General features: G+C 36.4%; 1 long non-coding RNA gene across 1 annotated transcript; it reads right to left on the reverse strand.

The window, feature by feature from the left end:
• Positions 1–14,873: 14,873 nt before the first annotated feature.
• Positions 14,874–16,654, reverse strand: LOC121757228. The gene is made up of 3 exons (XR_006041185.1): positions 16,382–16,654; positions 15,295–15,366; positions 14,874–15,140 (listed from the first exon to the last, which is right to left on the reverse strand). It is a non-coding gene; the product is annotated as an uncharacterized LOC121757228 (long non-coding RNA).
• Between the last annotated feature and the right edge of the window lie 552 nt (positions 16,655–17,206).

Here is a 17,206-nt window from a genome sequence, read left to right on the forward strand (position 1 = left end):
ACAAGGATTCAACCTTTGGGTTTTATTTGCTTTAGTTCTTATGTTCTTTATGATTTCCCTACAAGCTATGTTTTTAGATTATTCCATAATATGTAACTAAACTCATAGAATTCTAGGGATGTGTTAGTAACGACTTTGGTTATACAGTTCCTATTTATTTAATATCCGTTTTGTTCTTACTTCGTTTCTATTCCAAGTTCTGGATAATTGCTTCACGTTTGTTGATACATTCTATGATGATCTATTGACTTGCTACATAATCGTGAGAAGAGGTTGGCGAGTTATAACGACTTAGTTGACACTACAATTAGCTTCCCTTAAAATGACACTGTTAATTGAGAGTACGGACTTTTCAAGGGTCTTAGGAGCTTTAAGGACTTACAAATCTAGGATTGACACCCCTAGTGAAGTAATCTATGTTTGTATCGCATGAGCAAAACTTAGGCGACTCGTCCTACTGAAGTAAGAACTGTGCTAGGGTGTTGTAGCTGGAATCTGTATAACCATAACTGTGAAAGCACATCCCTGGAATTTCATTATCTCATCTGTTTTATCTCCGTGTTTTATTTGCAATAGTTGTTTAATTCTGTTTTTAAAAGTTTTTTTTTATCAAAATTTCAAAATCTTTCGGTTTTCCAAATAGTAGAAGAATCTTAGTAGAAGGTAGATAGTCTGTGTCGGTTTTCCCTATGTTCGATATCCGGTACTGACCTTTGGCTATACTAGATATACTCTGTATACTTGCAGGTTTATTTAGTGCTAAAAAATAGTGCATTATCTGCAAGAATCTCAAGGTTCTGTCCTGCTGGGTAACAATCAAATTTGTTATGTGAAAGGGATTGGGAGTCTGAGGTTGGTCATGGAAGATGGCTCCCTGAGAATTCTTTCTGATGTGAGATTTATTCCAACCATTAAGAGGAACCTTGTATCTTTAGGAGCTCTTGAGAAGAAGGGATTCTCTTTCACATCAACTGATGGTATGTTGAAAGTAATAAAGGGTTCAAGTGTGTTAATGACAGCAGAGGGAGTGAACAACTTGTATTATTTGAAGGCTAAAGATGTTGATTCAGGGCATCTAAATGTATCAGAAAAGTTGAAATTAGCTCATTGGCATTTGAGGCTTGGCCATCTGGGACAGGGTGGTCTGAAGGAGTTAGCCAAGATGAAGTTGATCTCATATGATGAGGATGTTGAGGGATCAGGAGTCAGCTCCTGTGAGGAATGTGTTCTTGGAAAAAAGCAAGAAACTACCATATGTTGCTGGAAAACACCCTTCACCAGAGCCATTGGAGTATGCTCATGTTGATATATGGGGCCCATCACAAGTTCAAAGCATGGGAGGAGGTAGGTATTTCCTTTCTATTATAGATGAATTTTCAAGAAAGATATGGATATATATATTGAGGGAGAAGTCAGAAGCTTAGGAGAAGTTTCAAGAGTGGTGTTCTGATGTTGAGCATGAGAAGGGAGAGGTTTTAAAGTGTCTACGCACAGACAATCTGGAATTTCTTTCGGCCAAATTTGATAGTTTCTGTAAGAAAAAGGGAATCAAGAGACATCGAACGATGCCTCATAATCCCCAGCAGAATGGGGTGGCTGAGATAACAAATAGAACTATCCTTGAGAGGCTAAGGTGCATGCTTATATCATCAGGAATGTCTAAAAACTTCTGGGCGGAGGCTGCTTCAGCAACAGTCTTATTGATCAATAAATGTCCTTCTGCAGCAATTGAGAACCGAACACCAGATATGAAATGGTATGGATCAGCTGGAGAGTTACACTAAGCAAAGAACTTTTGGATGCAGGGCGTATGCACATGCTTAGAAAACTAAGCTGGATCCTAGGGCCATCAAATATGTGATGCTTGGATACCAAAAGGGTGTGAAAGGTTATAGATTGTGGGGCACTAAGAAGGAAATGAGAAAGGTTGTAATTAGCAGAGATGTAATATTTAGAGAGGAAGAAATGCCATACTCTGAGAAGAAGTCAGACAACACTCAGTTTGAGGTGGAGCATCCTCGGGAAGAAGAAGCTACTAATGAACCGATTTCTGATCCGAGCTCAGATAATGTATCAGTTGATTAAGGGAGTCAGCAAGAAAAGAGTCATGTTATAGCAAGGGACAGAGAGAGAAGAAAGATCAATCTACCTTCAAAGTTCAATGATTATAACATGATGTACTATGCTCTGACAGTGGCCGAAGAAATAGAGTATCATGAGCCATCTTCATACAAAGAGGCAGTAAGAACTCCAGAAAAGGACAAGTGGCTAAGAGCAATGCAAGAGGAAATTGATTCCTTGTATAAACACCAAACATGGACACTAGTTTTGAGGCCAAATTACCAAAAGGCTACTGGTTGTAAGTGGGTTTTCAAGAAGAAAGTAGAAGCATTCAATGATAACAAGGTGAGGTTCAAGGCAAGGTTAGTTGCTAAAGGCTTCACACAAAGGGAAGGAATAGATTACAATGAAATTTTCTCACTCGTTGTGAAACATGCTTCCGTTAGAATTTTGCTTGTCATTGTGAATCAGAGAGGCTGGGAACTACAACTAATGGATGTAAAAACGGCCTTCTTGAATGGTGATTTGGAAGAGAAGATTTATATGGAGCAGTCAGAGGGTTTTGTCAAGAAAGGAGATGAAGATAAAGTCTGTCAATTAAAGATGAGTCTCTATGGATTGAAGCAAAGCTCCAGACAATGGTACATCAGGTTTGATGAATTTATCAAGAAGACTGGTTTTGAAAAATCATGCTATGATAGTTGTGTATTCATGAAGAAGAAGCATGTGATTGCAGTGGCCTACTTGCTGTTATATGTAGACGACATGCTTGTTGCAACAACAACAATGCAGGAAGTGGAGGAAATTAAGAAGGGTTTGGAGTCTGAGTTTGACATGAAGGACTTAGGGGATGCCAAGAGGATACTGGGTATGGATATCATCAGGCATAGAAAGGAATCCAACTTACAATTAGTGGTGACTCTATCCACTACATAGGCCGAGTATATCTCATTGACAGAGGCCGTCAAAGAGAGTTTTTGATTGAAGGGGATTTTGTCAGACTTCGGTGTTGAGCAGGGATCCGTAGCTATTAAATGTGATAGTAACAAATTCATTTCCTTATCAAAGAACCATACATTTCATGAAAGAAGCAAGCATGTGGATGTAAAGTTACACTTCATTAGAGATGAAGTGAACAGGGGAAAGGTCAAGATTGAGAAGGTGTCCACAGATGACAATGCTGCGGATATGCTTACAAAAACTCTGTCTAGTTCTAAGCTAAGGTACTGCTTGGAGCTGGTGAACTTGATCCAGCACTAAAGGATCAAAGATGGATGAAGAGGTTGAATTCGTTGAAAGAACCAAGGTGGAGATTTGTTGAAGTGTGGTTACTTTAATGAATATAGCTTAAGTCAGGGACTAAAGTGCAATTATAGAAAGTTCAAATTGGGCATTTTCTTAAGAGCTAAATTTTGCTCATTTTGTGCGTGATACACACACAAAGCAAGAGAGGAATAACGCGATAGAGTGAGTCTTCACTAGAGTTGTAAGCTTGAGAGTTCATGTGAGTTGAATTCTGGAGAGCATTTTCTGTTCTTTGAGTGATTTGTAATTGTGATTCTTGAGTTTTGATAGTGAATAAAGTGATACTTTCTTGTCCCGTGGATGTAGGTTTGCGAACCGAACCACGTAAAATCTTGAGTCGATTCTGTGTTCCTTCTTTCGATTTCTTGATTGTGTTGTTGCATTGGTTGATTTGTTGATCCAATTCTTAACAAATTATTACTTTGCATTAAGGATCAACATAATGCTCTTCCCAATTTTCAGTTTCAGGCAATCTCAATTTACACTAATGAACGTGTATATTCTCTCCACTTTACAAAACATTACAACTCCATTGACGTAAACCAAATTTGAAAAATCCATTAATAGCATCCACATTCAAATCAGTAGATATGATAAAAACGGATAAGCATTCATCACAGATTGATTAACAAAGATGAAGGATGGATAAGATTAAACTTTAAACTATACAGTACTTAGTAAAAAAACCTCCGACCTCCCTCTCTATATATCTATAGATTTTCCTTAATTTGGAAGCTCAACTTGGGATTTCATTTTGGGCTATAAAGTTAGCCCAGTTATTTATTGTGAATGCGGATAGGATGGACTGGGCCTCAATTTAAGCCCATTAATATGGAGTTGACATCACACTAAAACAAAACAAAAAAAGAGAATATTAATACTAGTTCCTCATTTATCACATGGTCGTGATGACTTACTCAAATCTCTTATTTATTGATTAAAGAAAAATCATTTTACCAACTAAACTATGATTATATTTGGGAGGTTGCATATGTTCGAAAAGGTATATTTGAGTAGCATCAAATTTTATCTTGCATGTAACCCAACTTTTTTCCATAGAAACAAAGTAGGAGTAATTTCAACAATTATATTAGAGTAGCATCAAATTTTATCATGCATGTAACTCAACTTTTTCCCATAGAAACAAAGTAGCACTGACAAAAATTTGCTGAGGACATTTTTTTAATGCTATTAAGGATGCTAATTTGTGTGTAATTATATATCACCAACACTTCATAAAATGTCCTTATTGTTGGTGTCTCAACTAAAATTAGGGGACATAAATATAAGCGTTTTAAAAAAGTAAAAGATTAAGATAATATGTCCTCAACTTATAGGAACACTTTTTTTTAATTCTAAATTATGATTATTTTTAAAAATTTTGAAACGCTAGTAACTGCGTCTCAATTTGTGCGCCATTAAGAGATTAGTTTTTTTATAGTGTAGGAGTATTTTCAACATAACTTATCTTATTCTTTTGACTTGTTTATAATGTTGAAAGTGGAATTGTCATTTCAGTAAGACAAAGGTCATTATCAATTTTTGATAATTCATTACTATTTGTATCACAGGCCATATTAAGTTAGGTATTAAACAGTCATATCATAATATCATTTTATTTTCTTTATTTTCTACCACATCTTGAGTTGTCGCTTTGGAAAGTTCAGTTTTCGTTGACTCGGAAACTATTTTGATTTTTGATCCCATCTTTTTGTACATGACAACTACAATTATGGAAAATGTAGGTTTCTTTTAGGCCACACCACTTCTAGAATAGATTTAACATTGTTAATTCTAGTGTTTTTTTTCTTCTTCAAATTAAGAAACTTAAAAAAATTATTGGCAAATTATAAACGGAGTATATCTGAGAATATCTACATACTACTATCAATTAATGTTATTTTCAAAAATTTGTGGACGTTGCATTGATATCAAATAATAGTTGCCATCGTTGTCGTTGTCGTCGTTATCACTGTAATAAACATGATATAGTGCTGTAGCTTGGGGATGCAGACTCAAATAGTAACAAACTGAGTAAGCAATTGTAAATGGAGTATATTTTTCTTTGCATTCGTGAGTTGTTTTCTCATTTATTCGTAACACATCCACTCTACCGGCTGCAAAATTAAGACCCCAAATTAAATCAATTTCTTGAAAGATGAGCATTAACATATTGACATTTAGCTATAAGTAGCAAAAACAAACAAATAACTTTTCTAAAGATATTGAAGATAGGGGTTTCCATTGATCCACTTTCTGCATGAAGTTGAGAGTTAAAACAATTAATGTTGTATTGGGCCAAAGCAGAAAATCAAAGCATCATATTTAATTCAAGACTGAAAATTTGTACTTGTCTTATTTGGTTTTTGATCATATATCTAGTTATAAGATTAAGTAGGAAATAATGGTTTATCTATAATGAGAAAGATACCCCAAACTATGTAGGAGCCTGCAATATATTATTTGAGGCAGATTTTGCCCTTTATACTAATTATTTAAGCAAGGTTTGAGATCATAATTTCGTTTGATATGATATAAGATCCTACAATATATTATATGATGCAGAGATAATTGACTTTTTAATTAAATGATATGTGACAAAATAGGTATTAGATATAATATTGACAACTGCTATGAGTATATTTGGTAGTGTGAATTTTATGATGAGAAATATTGTGGATAGTGTCCCTATTTGATGGGGCAACTTTCCACTGTAGGATTTTTAAGATATCAACTACATTAGTTGGTGGGAACTATTAATATGAATTTGGCCAAACTTTATACATACTTCAGAATCTAATAAACATATCAAATAAGTTTCATATAGTTTTTAAATGTTGAAATATAAAAGTATGTCTCATATCCAATTTCATATGTAAAATAAACCACAAAGTATTTGGTTGAGTTCAACTCACTGGTGCAATACAAGTTCATTTAACATTACTGTACGAGCAATCAAATGAGCGTAAATATAATCTCAAACATATTAGAAATAATTTATATATGAGTCCTATCCGCCTCATGTATTGTCCAAGAGAATGAATAATCTACCAATGCGAGTTAATTAACAAATTTACTTACTCCCTTCGTCCCACCATAAGCGAAACACTTCTTTTAAGCACTCGTTTTGGGAAAATTATTAATAATTAAAGTGGAGAGAGAATAAAGCAAGAGAGAGATGATGTAGAGAAGTTTGATTTTAGTATATGAGAAAATTTATTTGACCTGTTGGAGATGTCTGTGGTTCCCTCTGTTGTATTTGGACCTGTTGTTCTACGTGCATCTTAGAATCAGAGTGAATGGGGAAATTTATTTTTGATGAACTTATTAAATCAGGTAACCAACAATGGAATTGTGCATCTATATGACACATCTGTCTATCGCATCGGACTTAGCCTATTCTCTCATCCGCCTTCTTTAGAGCATCCACAGTGGTTATTTTTCATCCTCGATCGTCCGGCCATTGCAGGTCGACGGGCGATCTTGCGGACGACCGACACGACCGAAAGTTCGGTTGTGGATGAAGGCATCGTCCGACTCTCGTCCTTCACCTCGTCTACCCATTGCAGGAGCACGGACGATGGACGATAAAAAAAAAATAATTATAAAAAAATCAATTTTTAATTATAAAAATTGGTTTTTAATTAAAAAAACATTTTTAAATTATATTAAAAAAAACTATAATTTCACAATGATCCATACTAAATGACGGATCCCTGAATAAGTGAAAGATTATACTTTGTAGAATATAATTCTTCACACTAGATGAGCAAGTTTTGCATTGCTTGAGTAAACCTTTTATAGATAGGTTTTCAACTCCAACTTTCATTGGACTTTGATGTAGGATAAATGGTAGTTTTATACATAGGTTTTCAACCCCAAGTTTCTTTGTGATTTGGACGTGGGACAATTAGTGTTAGACTTAAAAGAGAGTTTTTGTTGCTTTATGTAATACTTTTTTTGATTTCAATACAAAATCTATGTTTAGCCTACTGGTAAATGTGTCTTGAAAAATCATAGAGCTTGTGGGTTCAAGTCCCATCTGTGCTCTTCCGCAAGGACAAGCTCAAGGGTCCCACCATTCTATTATTCAATTTAAATAAAAATATTTTCACAAAGTTAAAATGCATTAAAAACATCCGGAATACTATTACAAATTACAAAAAAATAAAAATTACATAATTAAAATCCTAAAAATTAAAAAGTACATAGTTAAAATCCTAAAAATTAAAAATTACATAATTAAATTCATAAAATTAAAAAAATCCACTACTCGTGGCCGAATTTCGCCCAAATGTGTTTGATTAGGTCTTCTTGTAACTCAATGTGGGCTTGGGTATCGCGCATTGTGTTCCTTGTTTCGATGCTCTCGCCCACCGTCGTATGCTCACCTCGCCGTGGGGGAGACCTCGCGGTTGAGCTTCCGGCTTCATCCTTGTCGTAAAAGCTAGCCGCCATCGGTCCTTCGTCAGCTATAATCATGTTGTGCAAGATACTACACGTGCACATGATGTCGGCGATATTTTTCACGTACCACAACCGAGACGGGGCCTTCACAATGTTGAATCGGGCTTGAAGGACCCCAAAAGCTCTTTCGACGTCTTTCCGAGCAGACTCTTGACGCTGCGCAAAAACAACCCGTGTCGGGTCTTGCGGGTTGCTGAGCGTCTTCATGAAAGTCGACCACCTTGGGTAGATACCATCGGCGAGATAGTAACCCATGTGGTATGCATTTCCGGTGACGAATAGAGCACGTTCAAGTCGTTGTTGGGTCCGACAATACCAAACTATGCATGCCAAATCCATAGGCGGTAGTCGGCGACCGCTTCGAGGATAAGTGTTGGGCCGCTTAAGTGTTGCCCCCTCCAAGCAGTCGGATAATTCTTCCACCTCCTATGCATGCAGTCAATGCTGCCAAGCATACTAGGAAAACCATGGACTGTTTCGTGAAGACGAAGCAACCGTTGGCAATCATCGGTGGTGGGTGCCCGAAGGAAATCCTCACCGAAAGCTGAACGAACGCCGTCGCAAAAATTTTTAAGGCAAAGGATTCCAGTTGACTCACCGACATTCAAATACTCGTCAAAGAGGTCAGTTGTTTGCCCAGTAGCAAGTTGTCGGATGGCACACGTACACTTCTGCAACGCCGAGAGACTTTGTCGACCGGTTGCGTCTGTACTTGTTTGAAAGTATTCAACACGGGCGGATAATGTGTTGACAATACGCATAAAAGCGTTTTGACATGCAAAAAACGGCGCCGATAGTAATCTTCCGGAAACCACGGCTGGTCGGAAAAATAGTCGGCAACGAGCCTTTCGTTGGCTCCCTCCCGATCACGATGGATGTAGCGGCGAGTTAATCTAATTGGTCGAGGAGGAGGGGCGGGGGTATTCGCGGTGACATAGGCTTCATAGGCGGCACGATATTGTTCATATTATTCTTGTTCTTCGCCCTCCGCTTCCGCAATGAGATTGATGAAATCCATTTGAGAGGGTTTGAGTGAGAGAGGAAGACGTAGATAAGTTGTATGAAAAAATATGAATAAGAGATGAATGAGAGATGATTTGATGTGAAAAATGAATGATAAATGTGTGTATTTATAGATGATTTTGGGAATAAAAAAATTTTTAAAAATCAAAAAAATTCCAGAAAAATGGTAAAAAAAACGGCCATATTTTTGGAAATCTGAAAATATTTTTTTTTTAATTTTTGGTATTATTTTTTATTTAAAAAAAATGAATTTCCAACGGAAATGCCGTTGGCCAATTAGAACGCGCCTCGACAGCTGCTCGCTGGCACGGACGTGCTCGATGCATCGATGAAGAGTGCGAGATTAGTGATTGTTGCTGCTATGTAAAAGTAAACTCTTAGGTTCAGAGGATTCGCTAGAGCACAGGGTCTAAGAGATCATGAACTCTCAAAATTCAGTCGTTGTCACCACAATCCCGCTTCAAAACCTCAACCCTCTATACTATTGGCTAGTATATGGAAGTCGGGATCGAATCTACGAGGACGGAAGGGTTTGGAATGCATTAAGAGAATTTCGGAGGGTTTGGCTGGTGTCACGCAACAAGAGGGTTGAGTTTTACTACTAGACTTGGGAAATTAAAACTAATCTATTCTATCTACTGGATCCAGAGAACTGAAAGTGCTTCAAACATAGTCACATGCATGATTTGAAACTGGAAATTAACTTTGGAACAGTTATCAAACTACTGGGTCAAGTAAGTAGAGTTTCCTAAAACAGCGAGACAACATAACATAAGAAAAAGTAACAAAACAAATTTCCTTAAATAGCTACTGACAAGAAAGCTGCAACTAACAAACTAAAGCAGATCTGATTCTAACTACAGATTATCTTCATCTTCTTCAGTAAACAAACATGAACTAGAACAGAACAGAGCATAGAAACAGAGCAAACTTCTGATCGGACGTTAAACATGATGATTAGGCAGAAAATTAACAGATCTAATCTACTAGGTCAAGTAAATCGATAGTAACAGAAAATTCCATGCAGATCCAAAAGTACGTACTCAGATTTAAACATTAAAAAGGAAATCTACACTAGATCCATCAGATTCACACCAACAAAACTCAGATCCATAACCTCCAACTCCGATTCATACCAACAACCAACAAATCCACTCAGATCTCTCCGATCTCAACTTCAAATATCCAACAGTTGCGAAAAACATCCAGATCAGTAACTAAACAGTAAAACATCAGAATCAGAGCGGAAACAGAAAATAGAAACTAGATTAAGCATCTAACTGCAAATGTAGCCTTAAAACAGTAGCCGAACTTCCGGCAAGGAAGCCGGCGAAAGTAAGTAGGTGCAGAAAATTAAAATTGTTTCTTCGCCCTTATCGGGACGGTGTTACACTTCCAAAGACACCGAAACTACACCACTACCCAGAATTCCCCATATGAAACCAAACGCGTGAGCTAAGTGAGTGAAGATGAAGAGTGAGCCGGAACTAACTAAGGATTTGTTACGACCGCCCTCACTAAGGATAGTAAAGACGGGGAAATCGTGACTAGGGAAGGGACGAAAGACCAGGGAAGAAAAAAGGGGAAAGCAATGAAAGACAACATCTTAAACAAAGCTTCAAAAGAAGAGTTTTAATCGATTAAACAATTAAGGAGCGGGTTAATATCTCAAGGTAAATAGTGTTAAAAAGTAGTGTGGGGCAAAACGAAAGACTTTAACAAGAACGATTCGAAACACGGCAGCGGAAAAACAAGTATCAGAGGAGAGTCATAGGATGACGCCCATGTTTGAAGACACGACGCATCCGGGAATTCCTAAAGCTCGCTCAACATCCACCGCAACATCCCGCTCAACCTGCACATAAAGAAAAAGGATATGCAGGGCTGAGTACTTGTTGTACTCAATGGGCTCATGCCGAAAATATTTTATAACAGTTATGTCATCCATACCAGTGAACTCGAGTTTTTACGTTTATTTAAGAAATATCACGAGTATCACAAAAACACTTTTCACAGACCGGCCGGTCAAAACAATCTCCCCACTTTCTCATCAATCAATCAATCACATCCTCTTACCATAGTGCGACGAAAGTGTGGCCGCACTATTCGCCCACGAGACCGGCCGACTAGCAAGGACGGCTCACGATCCCCTCTGTGTACACAGCCTGATAGGGTTTGCGGCCCTACTCAGACCCGAATTCGTTTATCATAGCCCTATAGCCTAATGGAACGAACTCACAAACTAGGCATCAAGCACAATCTCAACATAGCCCTATAGCCTAACGGAGCAAGCTCAAACGAACTAGGCATCAGGCAAAAATCTCAACATCAAAACAATCACGGCACGACATAACACTTTAAACCACCCTTATAACACCACATCATATTTTCGGAAAAATAAAGAGGTTTGAAAAGAAAGCCCACCTCGTTCGCTTAACAATTCACAATCCAACTTATGGCAACTCTCGTTCCTCGAGTTCACGAATACACAATCACCCTTGTCAACGACAACACAAGTCAACCTTCCACAAAAACATATTACCATGCATGCCCTATAGTTTCTCTCTCATCGTTTTTCTCAATTTACCCAACCCAATGTTCGTCACAAAGATGGAAAAACACACCATAATATATTTCAACGTATCTCACGTGATCACATCATTAAACACGTTCCATGGACATACATGCATCATATAATACTTTTAAACTTGAAAATAAGTGTCATTTTATCAAGGCATAAAACTGGCAGAACTGCGCGACCGTGTTGTAAAAATCACTAAAAATTCACCCGACCTCATATGAAGCTAAATTTTGGTCACAACACAGAAGACACATTCAAGTTCATCCAGACAAATTTTCACACTGAAATAACGTCTTTTATTCAGTCAAAACAATAATTAAACTCTCTGGTCGGAACATAAAATTTCTAACAGCACTGCGCAGTTCATTTGAAAACTTTACCATAAATTCATCCAATGCCTAAAAAGGCTGAAAATTTTACACGACTTAGAAGACACTTCAAATTTTCATATAGTTCAAGAATCACATCAATCGGAGCTCATTTGGTCAGTCAAACAGAAAACGAAACATTCTTGGCGAGAACACAGGTTTCTGGCAGATTTGCGCAGTCAACTTCAAAAAATTATTAAAACACGAGACACGGAAAACACCTTGAAGTTTACTCAGTAAAAATTTCATATCAAAATTCGTTCGTTGAGTCAATTACAGATCAGAAGCTACTGGTCGTGCACCACAGATTTCAGGTTCATAGTTTCGAAAATAGGGTTTTCATCTTCCATCAAACAAACCCCAACTTTTCATGCTGGAAAACACATAATCATGCTTAAAAGGTTCTCATAATCATGTTTGCCCATAAACTCACATCATTCACCAAAGATTCAAATCAAACTTCACAAAATTGCATTCAAAACGCATACATAAATGCAAACACAAATTCCCCACCGATTAAATCCTTAGATTTGAAATCCCTACACTCACTAGATGCATGAGGGAGTCGAAAGAATGTTTGGATGGAGAGGAATGAAGAATAGAGGTTTGATTGTACCTTTCTTGAACGAAACAATCGGTAGAAACGAATATAACTCTTGATTCTTCAACAAACTCTTGGCGAATCGAAAGGATCTTGAGTAGAGTAGAAAAACAAGTGTGGGAGAAGATGGAGCAAGGGGAGGGGCGTGTGATTTGAGATGGAGGCGGGTGAGATGGGTTTAGGGTTAGGTTTTTGGTTTTATTTATAGAGTTAGGAAATAATATATCCCACAAATAATTGAAGATTTGGGAGAATAAATCAAATAAAGATTTGAGAGATTTGGGGGAGGGGGGAGGGAGGCGTGAATTATGGGGAGAAATAAGGGGAGGATTTTTGAAATCATAGCTATTTAATTAGCTTATGATTTAATTTGGTATTTCACGGAGTAGAATAAAATAATACGGAGTAGAGAAATTTGTAAAATCCTCCAAAAATAATGAGAAGTAGGCGTGTGGTTTAAGGTTCCTCCCACCAGAAAAATTTCCAAATCTTTAATAGAATAAAGTAAGGCAAGATTGGCTAGAATATTCCAATTCATTCATGGAAAGAAATAAGTAAGAAATCAATTATAGAATACTTAATTTCTCCTCTCCCAAAAATAGGAGATTTCAAAAATCATGAAAAAATAAATAAGAATATTTTGGTTTTGGATTTAATTTGGATAAATATCCCAAAACAATTAAATAAATCCAAGAAAGAAGATATTACTTCCAATAAATAGAAATGCCAAAAAGAATTTGAATAAGGTAACTGGCACAAATATGCATGATCCTATTTAATTAAATCCCGCCCATTGGAAAACATATCATATTATTCCACATAACTCTCAACCATTAATTTCACATCGTTAACACAACCTCATAGAAACCAATTTCCAAAAATGCATTTCCAAATCAACATCCACATTAATAAAACGAAAATAAGCCATCAAATAAAAAAAAGTCAAAAATTTTCCGGGGTGCTACAGGATTTTCCTATCTCCCCCAAAAACTCCTCCTCTTTTTTTTTTGATATTTTTCCTCGTATTTATAGGCACGGCTCCAATCCCTAGGGCAATCGGTCTTTGTGGTTTGGCGTTAATGCCCTCGAGGATTCTGCTCCTTTTCTTCACTTTTTACTCTTATTTCCTCTGCCCTGGTAAATAGAACACGTTCCTGGGTCTGACAGAATATTCACACACCTGGACTTATAATTACACGTTAGCACCATGGAAAATATAGAATTTGGACTCAAAATAGATGCATGAAACGAGCCTTATCAATCGAGCAGCGCCACGCCAGCGGCGAGCAGGCGGTGCCGCACCGCTGGCACGGACGGACGGACGCGTGCCCACTCACCACTGCGGACGCTCTAATATACTTCTATTTTGCTATTTGTTGCTTGAAAACAAAAAATTAAAATTAAATATTAAACTTGTAACTTTTTTAAAAAAATTAAGTAAGGTATGTTTTGCATTTAATTTAACTATTTATAATATGTAAAAAAATAATAACATTAAAGATTAAATGAAAAATGAATTTTAATTGATAGGGTGACCACTGCAAAAGAAATGATTGAACTAAGAAATGCTGATGTGGCGACTATTGATGGACTAATGGTCCTAACAACTGTAGATGCTCCTATGACCTCTTCTAAGTTTACCCCTTCTAGTTTTATTTCTGTATTCCATCCAATTTAACTACCCAAACATCTCTTCTACTAATTATCGATTTATTTACAATATGGATTCAAACTTTAATAGTGGATTTGTGAATTAATCTCACGCAGCAACTTAGTTACTCCCTCCCTGTGTCCCATAATAGATAACAATACGTGTACATGGTTCAAAAACCGACGGTTCCGGTTCGAAACCAGCAGCACACGATTCAAACAAATCTTGAACCTGAACCGACCTGGCAAGGTGTTCAGCGGTTCCGATTCTGCCTCAAAAAACCGCCGGTTCAACAGACGGTTCTGGTGGTTCTTTTTTTTGCCTTTTTGGATTTATTTATCTACAGAAGGCACATTAATAAAATTCAAACAATAAGGATGAAAGTTACAATTTTATTGATATGAATTTCAACGAGACTACAAGTTACATTACAATTATAAGTTATAACGATTACAATTTACAAAGTGAAGTATTAAATAAATATACTTATAAATTTCAACGAGACCTACAAAAAAGACTTGAATTTTTTGAACAATAAATTTATAAGTATATACTCTTGATCAACGAAGGAGATGTTTCCACACAACTAAATTAAAGACACCTTTAGCAATTCAACCTTAAATGTTGAGTTTAGTTTAACAATCAACAATTATGGTAGAATTGTCAAAGTTTCCCGAAATTAGTCCTATAGAGAAGTCTCCTTCACCGACTAGAGTATATACAAATTGTAACACCCCTTACCGGATTAATTTAATAATAGAATAAGTGATGTCACATTTTGATACAAATATCTAATTACCAGAAATCCTTATCTGCTTATAGATAAATTATTTTCCATTACTTGGTAAACAAACAAACGGCTATATAACATCTATATATATACACAACCTGGATAACTATTCACAAAATATACTTGTTTACCTGAAGTGTATGAAATAACTAAAATGTTCCAATTATATTACACTTCCTATACATGCCACAATTAGCAAATCCAAAAGAATTACCCAAACGCAAAACTTTGGTTAGTGAGCCGACTTGCGCAGCTATACCACAAAAGCAAAAGGGCTAGTCTGACCACCTAATCTGTAGGGGGAAAAGAAAGGAGTGAGCTTCGACAAGCTCAGTAGTATAATCAACATATTATCATATATATTGACTCACTGATTAACCCACACTATTATACATGCAATTACATAGACTTAAATCAAGAATTAAAATCTAATGAAGAGTATACTACCTCAAAAATGCCACACACCTTTGACATACGAATCGCTTTATTCCTGCTCCTTCTCCATGTCCTTGTTATCTCCTATCACATTCATATAAAATTATCAAATTCATATTGTTATCAAATAAATCTATTTTATATATTTAATCCATGCTATTAGTGTTTATCTACTACCATTATCTTCTAACTTAATTTCATAATATTTATGCATATATCCCACAAGACATTAGACTAGTCAAAACTACTCTCCTTCCAGATTTCATATTAGCAATCATATCTTCATACACTTGTCCAAAAGAATAAGGTTAAAACATAAGCATTTCGACTTTGGTCATGTCTTAAGATTTTTACAGAACAAGTACTAATCCGGACAACCAATAAGTCAAAATTCAACGTAATCCCGATGAAAATAAACGCCATAAATGTCTATTTTACCCAAACCTAGCAGAACGGCGCAGTCCCCTTACAAAAATCATTATAAATTCATTTTGACTCGGTTGAAGCTGAATTTTGGCCACATGGCAGAAGACACATGAAAGTTTGTTCAGTTAAAAATTGGTAAGAAAAGGAGATCGTTTACTTGGTTAAACTGAAGTTGGAAAATTCTGCCAGAACATGAAATAAAAGCTGTCTCCTTTGTTTCTTTCACCACAACATAATTTCTACTTGTAAACTCCAAATTCCTACTATCTAAGGTAATTCAACTATATGCTCCAATCATCCCATTAATTTTCATTAGAATTCCATGTTCAATTCATTATAATTAATTCCCAAAACATCCTATACCAAAAATGCATTTTTCTCACGATCCAAACGTATATTACGCAAATAAATTCCCAAGCTAAATCAAGTTAGCAAAGCAAGCATCCAAATCCCTATTGAAGAACTCTATATTATCCTTACATTCAAACACCAAGTCCAACAATTTCATTCCAATCACTCCTTAAAGTAGGCTTTGGAAACTATCAAGCCATCAAAACATTGGATTTACACCTAATTGTACTTAAATTCAAATTGGGGAAGAACTTGAATCTAAACCCTAGCTTTCAATTAAGGATGATATCGGACAAATAAGAGGTATGGGAAGGTTACTTACATAAGGGTTAGACAAGACTATCCTACAGTTGCCGGAATCCGGTGATGGCAGCGACAGAAACGTCGGACAGCGGCAGCGCAGAGGGAGAACGAGGCGTGTGTTTGAAGAGCAGGGTTGAGACAGAGAGAGAGAGAGAGAGGCGAAGAGGAGTCAGCTGGGGTGGTCACCGGAGGGAGGCAACGGCTCATCGCTGAGTATGTGTGAATGTAAATGGCGGTGTTTCTGGGTGTAGTAAAAGTGTAGAAAGTGTGAGGCAGAGATGACTCCCGTAAATTCCAGAAGGGAGAATAGGTAATTAAAAAATAATCTCCTTCACTTTTAATTTCTCTTTTTAATAAATTTATACTTTCTTATTCTTTATTTCCTTTTCTTTTATTCTCTCTACACAATTCTACTAAAAACACCACACGACAAATAATTCATATGAAGAAACTATCTAGACACTTCAATTTTCCGACTAAACCAACATACTAAGTTTAACTAATTAAGACCTATGAAGTAATTTATAACTGAACTCCATTGAAATTGAACTAATTTAAATTTTCGTGATTTTCAGGTCGTTACACAGATACAAATAATTGTATTTGCCTATTTTTAAAGTTAGAAATAAATGAAAAAAAAAACAATAAAATTTAAGTTGAGATGTCTGCATATCCTCAATGCTTAATTGCATTGGGGAATCAAAGCTCACTTAGTTCTTTTACCTAACTTATCTAGTTGGCGGTAGGGGCATGCCCATATTCGATCGGATGAATTGTCTTCATACGACGATTGAGAGTACGATATCCCCCACCTTCATTAAATTTGTAGACTTTGTTGCAGAAG

This window comes from Salvia splendens, chromosome 12 (genome assembly GCF_004379255.2).
Source record: "Salvia splendens isolate huo1 chromosome 12, SspV2, whole genome shotgun sequence".
NCBI lineage: Eukaryota > Viridiplantae > Streptophyta > Magnoliopsida > Lamiales > Lamiaceae > Salvia > Salvia splendens.